Here is a 13,247-nt window from a genome sequence, read left to right as displayed (position 1 = left end):
GCCTAGAGTTAGTTCGTTAGGAGCGAGGAGAGGGAGGGAAAGAGGCCTCTTAGTTCAGGTGGTTTCAGCAATGACTCATCTGGAGGGCAATCCCATCATAACAGGGGTCATCCTTATAGGCTCGTTCAAATGGCTCGTCCAGTTCATCATGATGCATGAGCCAGCCATGGCTCATAGAGTGTTCCCCTGGGTCAGTCATCTTTCAGTGCCCTCCTAGCTCAGAGTTCATCCTGTTCTCCATCAATTCAAAACTCGTCTATACCAGGTTCTTCTAGTGGTTATTCTGGTTCTCGGGTTCTGATTCAGTCCCCGTCGCTATTGTTAGAATGAGGTTGCTTCGAGTGTGGAGAGTTGGAACATATGAGGAGGTATTGTCTCTGTCTTATGGGAGGTCCAATTCAGTAGAGGGGTCGGGCTATGAGTTCCACACCAGTTACTTCACCACCCGCTCAACTAGCTTGGGGTGGGACTCAAGCAGTTTGAGGTCGCGCTATAGGGAAGGTTGATCAGGTGGTGGTCAAGCTCGATGTTATGATTTTCCCGCTAGGCCAGAGGCCGTTGCTTCAGACGCAGTGGTCAAAAGTATTGTTCAGCGTGCCAAGAGATGCTTCCATATTATTTGACCCTGGTTCCACTTATTCATATGTATCATCATATTTTTCTCATTATTTGGATATGCCCCGTGATTCCTTATTAACGTATGTTCATGTATCTACGTCGGTGGGTGCTTCTATTATTGCAGACTGTGTGTATTGGCCGTGTGTGGCGGCTACTGGGGGATTGGAGACAAGAGTTGATCTTTTACTGCTTAGTATGGTTTATTTTGACGTGATTCTAGGCACGGATTGGTTGTCATGTCATTCTATTTTGGATTGTCATGCTAAGACCATGACGTTGGCGAGATTGCCTAGGATTGAGTGGAGAGGTTCTCTGGACTATGTTCCCAGTAGAGTGATTTCATATTTGAAGGCCCAACGGATGGTTGGAAAGGGGTGTCCGGCATATTTAGCCTTTGTGAGGGATGTTGGTGCTGATACTCCTACCATTAAGTCTATTCCGGTAGTGCGGGACTTTCCGGATATGTTTCCTGCAGAACTGTCAGGCATGCCACCCTACAGGGACATTAATTTTGGTATTGACTTGTTGTCGGGCACTCAGCCCATTTCTATTCCTCTATATCGTATGGCACCAGCAGGTGCCATACGATAGTGTATTGAACGGATTTAACATGGCGTGTGAGACCGCTAAAGGAGAACTAACCTTGCTAGTGAACACTGCCAGGACAATCCAAGAAACAAAGTTCTATGTGATCGAGGGGGACATGAGATATAAAGCTCTATTCGGAAGGCAATGGGTTCACAACATGAGGGCAGTGCCCTCGACCTTGCACCAGGCATTGAAATTTCCCACACTAGGGAAGTCAAAACGGTCTATTGAGAACAACCGTGTTGGCCAAGATCAGTTGAAGTTTTGTAGAATGACAAATGAACTCAGTGAAGGACCAGGTCCATCTTAGGAGACACAGTTGTTATGGCCCATGCACATGAGATGCACGTGAAGAAGATAAGTCCTCGGGGATCAAGCAGCAATATCTTCTGAATATCTTCTGAACTGATCGAAAAGATTGCATATGGGATAAGGAGAAGATCTCTCCTTATGAGAAGAGAACACATCCGGATAAGGGTTGGAGTTTGGATTGGTCTAGGACTCAAACTCAATGGAGGATCAGAAATTGAGTCACAATCCAACTCTAATTACTAATCTAATAAATAACTGAGTTGTTCTCTTTTACAGGTATGCACATACACTAAAGTTAAGCAAAATTGAGAGCAAAAGAGTAAGGCTATTTTGCAAGCAATTTATGTGAGATTTACTCTGCACGCCTGCAGGTACTTGAACAAGATAGAAGAACCAGTTCCATTGTGTTTATTCTTATTCTAGTTCAATTGTAGTAGGTGATTTAAAACTTGTACCTTTCCAGCTTTCATAGAAGCAATTGTATTAGGTACTTTGAGTATTCAAGTTAGAGTTAACTTGAAAGTGTCACAACAGTTGAGGCTGTGTACCACACGGGGATTAGAGTTAATCCTTAGGTTTACAAGAGTTTTGTAAATGCTGTTTTTGGCTCATTGAGTTTAGTGGATGTTTGGGAAAATCCTACTGAGTAGTAGGTCGTGGTTTTTTCACCTTTTGAGCCAGGTGTTTTCCACGTAAAAATCCTTGTGTTCTTTTATTTTCTGTAGTTTAATTCTGCAAACAGTAGTAGTTAGAACACCTAGAAGAACCAGGTTCTTCTAGATCGAAAATTAGGTACCACACAAATCCCACCCCCCCCCCCTTGTGTGGTATTGACGTTTGGAACATCAATTGGTATCAGAGCAGGTTATCCTTGAAGAGGCTAACACCTTAGGAAAAGATCAACATGAGTGCACCACCTGGGAACTGGGAAGGGCAATCCACTGCCAGGCCTCCACTATTCAATGGACAGTATTACTCATGGTGGAAGAATAGGATGAAGGATCACATCATAGGAGAAGACTATGAACTTTGGGACATAGTCACCGATGGCCCTTTGGCAACTACAATGAAAAATGAGGAAGGAGTGGAAGTGCCAAAGACAAGGGCTCATTGTACTGCTGAAGATTTGAAAAAGTGGGAGAAAAATGCTAAGGCCAAGAAATGGCTTGTGTGTGGACTGGGTCCAGATGAATACAGCAGGATCCAAAGCTATACTACTGCAAAAGAGATATGGGACACTTTGCAAGTGGCTCATGAAGGAACACCTCAAGTGAAGAGATCCAGAGGAACATTGCTATATTCTCAATATGAGAATTTCACTATGAAAGATGGAGAAACCATTCAAGAGATGTACACTAGGTTCACTACACTGACAAATGAACTTAAGTCTCTTGGAAGAGTTATTCTTGAAGAAGACAAGGTTGAGAAGATCTTGACAAGAGTTCTTCCAGTTGCTTGGGAAAGCAAAATCACTGCCATTCAGGAGTCCAAGAATATGGCCACTCTCAGGCTGGATGAACTGATTGGGAATCTTACTGCTTATGAACTGAGAAGGTAAACCAGGAAGATGGATACACCCAAGAAGGAGAGAAGTTTGGCTCTCAAAATTACAGAAGGTTCAGACCTAGAAGATGATGAGATGGCTATGATCACTAGGGATTTCAAAAAGTACCTGATGAGAGGAAAGGGTTCATCAAGAGGTACAAACTTCAACAAGACAAGAGCTCCTGAGAAACAGACAAATGATGGCTGCTATAAGTGTGGTAAGACTGACCACATGATCAAAAATTGCCCTCAATGGGAGATTGAGTGGAAGAAAGAAAGGGCTGAACAAAGAAACAGGAAGAAGGAACAGGTTCAACCCAAGAGAAACAAAGGTTCAACCAAGGCTATGGTTGCTGCTTGGGGTGAAACCTCTGATGAAGACTCAGAAGATGAAGCTGAAGAAGAGCAAGCTCTTATGGCCATTGGAGAATCAGATGATGAGCAGGAGGTAAGTATTCTGCATCTCAAGGACAAAATTAAATTTCTGTCTAAAGAAAGGTTGGCTGAGCTATTATTAGACTTCATTGATGAGTCTGAAATAGTTAACAATGAAAAGGAAGTTCTGTCTAGGGAATGTGTTATCCTAAAAGCAAAATGCAAAAGTCTAGAATCTAGGGCTGATGAGAGTGATAACAAAAATGCTGAGTTGAAGAACCAGGTTCTTGAAGTTGACAATAGTATTCTAGAACTTAGGTCAGAAAATCTAAAACTGAAACTAGGAACAGGAAAGAAGAAAGCTGATCACTCATTTCTCACTCTAGAAGAAAACCTAGGAAAAATGAAAGATGAACTGTATAAGAAAGATGAATTGATTAAGGTTCTAAAAGAAGATCTAGGAAAGGTGAAACATGAACTAGACAGAACTTGCAAATGGAACAAAGATTCTGATTCTCTCTCATGGTTGCAAGAGCATCACAGTAGCAATAAAAGAAGACTTGGATATGGGACTCAAGCTCCAAAATGGGACCCCAAAAACAAGTACCTCACTCTTCCTGAAAATAAGATCTGCACACACTGTGGTAAGACTGGCCATTATAAAAATCAATGTAATGCAAAGGAAAAGGCCAGTCAAAGGAACAAAGCTTTTGTTCAAGAAAAACACAAACCGCCTAGCTGGGCAAGAAAGAATCTGATTCATCCTTTTGCCCATAGAAAGGGACCCAAACTAGTTTGGGTTCCTAAGACTAACCCATGATTTCTTTTTGCAGGTTCAAGTGAAAGGGAGTAGCCAAATATGGTACATGGATAGTGGCTGCTCAAAATACATGACTGGGAACAAGGACCAGTTCCTTTCACTTGAGAATCTGAAAGGAGGTAATGTCTCCTTTGGAAATGGAAAGAAAGGTGAGATCATTGGGGTTGGAAAGGTAGGTAAGACAGACTCTCATTCCATTGAGAATTTCTACTTGATAGATGGCTTGAAATATAGCCTAATCAGTGTGTCACAACTGTGTGACAGAGGTAACCTTGTAGCTTTCACCTCTACCAAATGTTTTGTGATTAACCTTACCACTGACAAGATTGTTTTGCAGGGAAGAAGATTTAACAATACTTACATTGTAGATTTGTCAACTCTTTCAGAAAATGAACTCACTTGTCTAAGTGTGCTAGTCAATGATCCCCTCCTGTGGCACAAAAGACTTGGCCATGCCAGTCTAAATCAGCTAAACAAATTAGTCTCCAAGGACTTGGTGATAGGGTTACCTAATATCACGTTCAAGGAAGACAAAGTTTGTGAGGTATGTGCAAGGGGGAAGCAGGTAAGGTCATCCTTCAAATCCAAGAAAATGGTAAGTACGTCCAAGACGTTGGAACTGGTTCATATGGATCTTTGTGGTCCAATGAGAACCATGAGCAGAGGTGGAAAGAAATATGTGATGGTGCTTGTTGATGATTATTCTAGATTTACCTGGGTACTATTTCTAACATCCAAAGATGAGGCATTTGAAATGTTTACTACCTTTGTTAGAAAAATTCAGAAACAATTAGGAAATCAACTTGCATCCATTAGGTCTGATCATGGAACTGAATTTGAAAATGTAAAATTTGCTGAATATTGTGATGAAAATGGTATAGATCACAACTTCTCTGCCCCTAGAACTCCTCAGCAAAATGGTGTAGTTGAAAGAAAGAACAGGACCCTTAAGGATATGGCAAGGACCATGCTTCTCTCTAGCAAATTACCCCACAGCTTTTGGCAGAGGCTGTAAACACTGCATGTTACATAATCAATAGATGTATGACTAGACCTCTTGTTGAGAAAACTCTCTATGAGTTACCTAAAGGGAGAAAACCAAACATATCCCACCTTAGGGCATTTGGTTGCAAGTGCTATGTGCTCAATAATGGAAAAGACTCCCTAGGTAAGTTTGATCCCAGAAGTGATAAGGGAGTATTCTTGGGATATTCTTCACATAGCAAAGCATATAAAGTATTTAATAAAAGAACTCTGTGTGTAGAAGAAAGTGTGCATGTTGTATTTGATGAAACTAACATTTTTTCGAGAGACAGGAACATGAAGATGACGCCATTGGCTTGGTAAGAGAATTGACTGAAGCAGCATCAAAAGAAGGAACAGGTGATGGAACAGGTTCTTCCAGTCTGGGCAACCTGACAGGGGGAACTAACCAGGGAGAAAATGAAACAAACTCTTTAAAAGAACCTGTTCCTTATCAACAGAACACAGGAGAATCATCTAGTAGAAACCAGTTGTTGGTGAAATCTCACAAGTATCAAAGTTCTCATCCCATTGAGAACATCATTAATGATCCAACATCTGGAGTCAAAACTAGATCACAATTAAAGAATCTGTGTGCATTTGATGCTTTTCTATCTCTTATTGAACCTAAAAATATTGTTGATGCTTTGCAGGATGCAGACTGGGTCAATGCTATGCAGGAGGAACTCAATCAATTTGAAAGAAGTCAAGTCTGGCATCTAGTTCCTAGACCCAAGGACAGGTCAATCATTGGCACCAAATGGGTCTTCAGGAAAAAAATTGATGAAGATGGAACTATTACAAGAAACAAGGCAAGGCTGGTGGTTCAGGGCTACAGCCAAGAGGAAGGCATTGACTATGATGAGACCTTTACTCCAGTTGCAAGACTAGAGGCAATCAGACTCCTCATTGCCTTTGCAGCACATATGGAATTCACCCTCCATCAGATGGATGTAAGAAGTGCCTTCCTAAATGGCTACCTTAAGGAGGAAGTGTTTGTGAAACAACCTCCAGGATTTGAAAGCAAGGAATGTCCTGAGCATGTGTACAAGCTGGACAAAGCTCTATATGGGCTCAATCAGGCCCCAAGAGCTTTGTATGAACGACTATCAAAATTCCTACTGGAGCATGGGTACAAAAGAGGTAAAATTGACAACACTTTATTTCTAAGGGAAAAAGGTAAAGACCTTGTTGTACAAATATATGTTGATGACATAATATTTGGGGCCACTACTGATAGGTTGAGTAAGGACTTTGCAAAATTAATGGGAAGTGAGTTTGAAATGAGTATGATGGGTGAACTAAATTTCTTCCTAGCCTTGCAAATCAAACAAAGTCCAAATGGGACCATGATCCATCAGCAGAAGTATACAAAAGAACTAATCAAAAAGTTTAAAATGGAGGGCTCCAAAGAAATAGATACACCTATTGCAACTGCCACTAAATTAGATGTTGATGAACCTGGTTCATTAGTTGATCAAAAGTTGTTAGGGGTATGATTGGTTCACTTTTGTATCTTACTGCTAGCAGACCTGACATTGTTTTCAGTGTAAGACTTTGTGCTCGTTTCCAGGCAAATCCAAAGGAGTCACATTTGACTGCTGTCAAGAGGATACTGAGATATCTGAAAGGCACCACAGATTTATGTCTTTGGTATCCCAAAGGTAGTAATTTTGATTTGGTAGGATATGCTGATGCTGATTATGCAAGTTTCTTAGTGGACAGGAAAAGTACTTCAGGTATGGCACATTTCCTGGGGTCATGTCTAGTGTCATGGGCTACCAAAAAGCAAAACTCAGTAGCCCTGTCTACTGCTGAGGCTGAATATGTTGCTGCTGCCTCTTGTTGTGCTCAATTACTATGGATCAAACAACAGCTGGTAGACTTTGGAATTGAAGTAGGGTGTATTCAAATATTTTTTGATAACACTAGTGCTATAAGTATGACAAAGAACCCTGTTCATCATAAAAGGACCAAGCACATAGATGTTAGACACCACTTCTTAAGAGATAACTATGAGAAAGGGTTAATCTCCATAGAATTTTGTGCTACTGATAAACAAATAGCTGACATCCTTACTAAAGCACTGAGTATAGAAAACTTTGAAAGGAACGGGTTGGAATTAGGGATGATTAAGATCACCTAAAAGGTCCAGTTCAGAATGCACAATGAATAAAAAATTGAAAATTGAAAAAAAAATGAAAAAAATATTGGTTAGGAGTTCTTAATTAAATGTAAATATCTAGACTAATTCTTACTCAGTCTCATACATTAATTAGTATACTCCTATGACATGTGTTTATATGAATCTTTAATCTCTTACAAAGTTTTTCTATTTTGACATTTGAGGCATGATCAAGAGAAGTTTTACTTGAAGAACCCGGTTCATCAGTATATGCTCATGAGAAAGTTCAGGTATGTTTCTATACTTTGCACAATTAGAAAGATAAAATTACCAATCATGAGCAGAAGTCCAAATTACACCAAACTTTCAGAAATTCTATCCGTTGAGCATTAAACCAATTTCATTATCCTAGGAGTCTAACTAAAACGGGATTGTTTCCTAAAAACTAGCGTCACTCATTAATCTTTAAAGAGACCGGAATTCTAATTTGATTAGACTCCTAATTGACTACTGAAAAGGCTGCCGTTACAGGTTAATCATGATCCCTCTTTAAATACACTCCACACCTTCTCTCATCACTCACAACCGTTATTCACTTCTCAAATACTTCTGAAAAACCCCTTTCTTCTCCAAAAATTTCCAAATGATTTCCAGAAATTCTCCGCCATGAGTAATCCTCAAGACAATCCTGGAACTCCCCCACCTGTTTTCCCTAATACTTCATCATCAACACCTCTAGTTGAAACCCCAAAACCCAGATTTCGCCGGCAAAAGATGTTAGCCAGAAAAACTGTAGCATCCGGCTCTCTCAGAAAAATCTTGAACGGGAAATTAAAGGCCAGTCAAAGGAAAGAGGTTTCAGCGGAAGAATCTGACTCAAGCTCTGAGTCTGAAAAGTTCATCTCTGCTAGTGAAGGAGAAGAACCTGGGTCTTCTGATAATGACAAGAGTCAAGAAACCCCAGGTGAGGTAAACACCTGTTATGTATTTTCTGATGTACTAGAGAAGGAAGATAGTAGGTTTGTTTTGGTGGGTTCTATGAAAAATGCTGAAGGGGCTGAGCCTAGTAGGAGGAGAAAGAAAAAGAAATGAGAGGTTCTTGCTATTTGTGGTGGAGGAGAAGAAGGTGGCTTAAAGTCAGGGGGAAGCGGATCAGGAGAGGCTGCTGAGAGACTTGTTCAAATGGATAGGCAACAAGAAGAACATGGTTCTTCTGTGGAGGAGACTTTAGCAAATATGCTAAAGAAAGTAGGGGCCAGTTATGACCCAAAGAAGCGCAAGGCGTCTTCACAAAGGACCCCAGTTGCTTCTGAACCCTCAAAGAAAAGCAAAGTAACATCTCCCAAGACTGCTGCTACCTCTGTACCTAGAGGAAGATCTACAAGGAGCAAAGTAAGGCAAAGTGAAACAGAACTGCAGGAAGCATTAGAGAAGAGTAAGAAAAAGAAGAAGGAAAAGGGAAAAGAAAAGGTAGTAGAAAGTTCTGAGGCTGCTGAAGAAGAGGAGGAGGAGATGGAACTGGTCCATCAAGAGAGAGGCACAATTGTGGAGGTTCCCACTGACAAACCAAAAAGAACCAAGACTCCTGCAATGAAGTCTTCAAAATTTGTACCTGCTGAACCTTCTTTGGCTAGAAGAACTAGGTCTGCAGTAAAGGGAAAACAAGTGAAAATTACTGAAGAAGAAGATGAAGAGAGGAGTGGAGAAGAAGAAGAGGAGGAGTCTGAACAAGAGCAAGATCGTTTTGTTATTTTTAGCAGAAGGAAGATACTGAAGGGTAGGCTGCTGAAAGACCTGGAGGAGCCAGACATGCTTAGGTTGTTGGATGTTTTAGCTACAAAGGGTTGGAAGGACATGGTTCTTCAGATGGATGGAAGATTAGCCAGAAGAGAGCTGGTTGAATTCATGGCAAATGGTTCTATGAAAAATGGGCTAGTGACCAGTGTGGTGAAAGGTGTGAAGGTGAAGTTTGATGCACCTGAATTGGGCAGGATTCTAGACATTCCAAGTGAGGGCTAAAATGATTACACTAGGCAAAGGTGGCCTTGTCTAGATGATCTGCCCACAGCACTCCAAATCACCAGGAACTTCTGTGATACAAAGGATGCTGAAGAGGTGCCTGAAGCAAGATTTGTTCAAAAGAGTGAAATGAAGCCAGAACATAATGTGATCTTTGAGTTTGTGAACAAGTGTCTGCTGCCTAGACAAGAGAGGAGGCACACGACAAATTATATGGACCTAGTTCTCATGGAGTGTCTTATGAGGGGTAAGCAGATTAATTGGCCTGCTTTCATAGTAAAACTGCTGGACAGAGTCATCAATGGTTCAAAGGCTCATGCTACTCCTTATGGATTCATTTTAACAACTGTACTGGACAGGCTGAACGTTCCTTTGAAGAAATGGGAAATGGCCTCAAGTAAGGAGCACTTTGGAATCAAGACTCTCCAGGCCTGTGACTATCTGCTAAGTGTAGCCCCTGCTGAACCTGTTTCATCAGTAAAGACTCCAGTGAATAGCAAGGTTAGGGCTTTGGTTCAAGAATGTGAGACCAAAGATGCTGAGATTGCTAGGCTTCAGGCTCGTGTGGCTGAGTTGGAAGAAGAAAGGAATGGGCTGAAAGCAGAACTAGCAAAAGAGAAAGAAAAGAGTGAAGGGATGCTACAAACAATGCTCAACTTACTCCAATCGCAACCCTCTAGTTCTTCAAAGCCTTAGCCCTCTTTGTCCTTGTTCTGAACCAGTTCAGTTAACCCCCAGTGACCCAGATTAGGGATTTTTCTTGTTTTTGCTCATGGTTGGTTGTTTTTGTTCTTTCTTTTTGTGGACTATCTTGTAGAAGCACTGCCTTATCAATGACAATTTGCATTTCTCTTGTTTTATGATGATTCTGCTCTTAATAGTTATATTTGTCAAGTTGATTTTTGATTAACTAAAACATGCTTTCACTTGCAGTTGCCCCAGTGGCCATGAGTAATGATTAATATTCTGGGATTCACATGTTTATGCAACTTTTCGATGATGCCAAAAGGGGGAAGATATTGTGTATTGTGCTTAAAAAACTATTTTTCTAAACAGTGATGTTTATGACCTAATTAAAGCTGGCCCTTAATGATAAGTTAAAGTTTTCAAGTGATGATATTTTAGCTGAGTTCCACAGGTTCTCTGATCAGTACAAGCATAGAGTTTGTCATCATCAAAAAGGGGGAATTTGTTGGCTGAAGATCAGTTGAAGTGTTGAAGAATGACAAATGAATTCAGTGAAGGACCAGGTTCATCTTAGGAGACACAGTTGTTATGGCCCATGCACATGAGATGCATGTGAAGAAGATAAGTCCTTGGGGATCAAGCAGCAATATCTTCTGAATATATTCTGACCTGATCGAAAAGATTGCATATGGGATAAGGAGAAGATGTCTCCTTATAAGAAGAGAACACATCCGGATAAGGGTTGGAGTTTGGATTGGTCTAGGACTCAAATTCAATGGAGGATCAGAAATTGAGTTACAATCCAACTCTAATTACTAATCTAATAAATAACTGAGTTGTTCTCTTTTACAGGTATGCATATACGCTGAAGTTAAGCAAAATTGAGAGCAAAAGAGCAAGGCTATTTTGCAAGCAATTTATGTGAGATTGAGTGTGCACGCCTGCGGCTAATTGAACAAGATAGAAGAACCAGTTCCATTGTGTTTATTCTTATTCTAGTTCAATTGTAGTAGGTAATTTAAAACTTGTACCTTTCCAGCTTTCATAAAAGCAATTGTATTAGGTACTTTGAGTATTCAAGTTAGAGTTAACTTGAAAGTGTCGCAACAGTTGAGGCTGTGTGCCACACTGGGATTAGAGTTAATCCTTAGGTTTACAAGAGTTTTGTAAATGCTGTTTTTGGCTCATTGAGTTTAGTGGATGTTTGGGAAAATCCTACTGAGTAGTAGGTCGTGGTTTTTTCACCTTTTGAGCCAGGTGTTTTCCACGTAAAAATCCTTGTGTTCTTTTATTTTCTGTATTTTAATTCCGCAAACAGTAGTAGTTAGAACACCTAGAAGAACCATGTTCTTCTAGATCGAAAATTGGGTACCACACAAATCACCCCCCTCTTGTGTGGCATTGACGTTTGGAACATCAGGTCACCACTTTTAGTATTTAAATAGTTTTAAGTTTAATTTTTTATATTATAGCTTTTGTTTCACTTTTTTTTTTATAGATTTTATTTGAGAAAATTGAAAACGAATAAAAAGATTCTCATTTTTTGAGTATTAAATCCTATTTTTCATTTGCAACACAAAAGAAAATTCAGATATTTTTCTTCTAATTTTGGTAAGACTAGTAGTTTTATAACAGGAATAAATGCAAGGCTACCCATACTCATCATTTTTCTACTCAAGGCACCAGCCACCACGTTGGCCTTCCCAAGATGATACACAATAGTGATATCATAATCCTTTAGAAGCTCCAACCATCTCCGCTGCCTCAAATTTAGATCCTTTTGTTTGAACAAGTTCTGGAGACTCCAATGATCCGTAAATACCTCACAAGACACACCGTAGAGATAATGCCTCCAAATTTTCAATGCATGAACGATGGCTGCCAACTCCAAACCATGAACATGGTAGTTCTTCTCATAGGGCTTCAACTGACGCAAAGCATAAGTACTCAATCTAGCCTCTTGCATCAAGACACACCCATCACCAATCCAAGAAGCATCACAATACAGTATATAAGAGCCTGACACTGAAGGCAAAACTAGAACTGGGACTGTGGTCAAGACAGTCTTGAGCTTCTGAAAGCTCTCCTCACACTCATCTGACCACCTGAATGGAGCACCCTTATAGGTGAATTTGGTCAAAGGCGCTGCAACGGACGAGAAACCCTCCACAGAGCGACGATAATAATCGGTCAAGCCGAGAGAACTCCAAATCAAAGACGGTCTAAGCCAACTCTTAACCGCCTATATCTTCTTTGGATCCTTCTTAATCCTGTCAGTGGACACCACGTGCCCCGAGAACACCACAGAACTAAGCCAAAAATCACACTTGGATAACTTGGCATAAAGCTTCTCCTCACTCAACCGTTGTAGTACAATCCTCAAATGTTGGGCATGCTCCTCCTGGCTACGTGAGTGCACCAGGATATCATCAATGAATAATATGACAAACGAATCAAGATATGGCTGAAATACACTGCTCATCTGATGTCAGATGCATGAATGTTGCTGGGGCGCTGGTCAGCCCAATAGACATCACAAGAAACTTATAGTGATCATAGCGGGTCCTGAATGTCGTCTTCTGAATATCCAAGTCCCGAATTATCCACTGGTGATACCCAGACCTCAAATCGATCTTAGCGAACACCCTTGCTCCCTGAAGCTGGTCAAATAGGTCATCAATGTGAGGTAAAGAATACTTGTTCTTGATTGTAACTTTGTTCAACTCCCTATAGTCGATGAACATCTGCATAGTGCCATCCTTCTTCTTCAATAATAGAACCGGTGCACCCCAAGGTGACACACTAGGCCGAATAAATCCCTTATCAAGGAGCTCCTGAAGCTGTTCTTTCAACTCTTTCAACTCTGCTGGTGCCATACGATATGGAGGAATAGAAATGGGCTGAATGCCGGGCACCAAGTCAATACCAAAATCAATATCCCTGTCGGGTGGCATGCCCGACAGGTCTATCGAAAACACATCCGAAAAGTCTCGCACTACCGGGAAAAAATCAATAGTAGGAGTATCAACCCTAACATCCCTCACGAAGGCCAAATATGACAGACACCCTTCTCAACCATCCGTTGGGCCTTCAAATATTAAATCACCCTGCTGGGAACATAATCTAGAGAACCTC

This window comes from Nicotiana attenuata, unplaced genomic scaffold, assembly GCF_001879085.1.
Source record: "Nicotiana attenuata strain UT unplaced genomic scaffold, NIATTr2, whole genome shotgun sequence".
NCBI classification, from domain to species: domain Eukaryota; kingdom Viridiplantae; phylum Streptophyta; class Magnoliopsida; order Solanales; family Solanaceae; genus Nicotiana; species Nicotiana attenuata.
Note: the sequence above shows the minus strand (reverse complement) of the source record.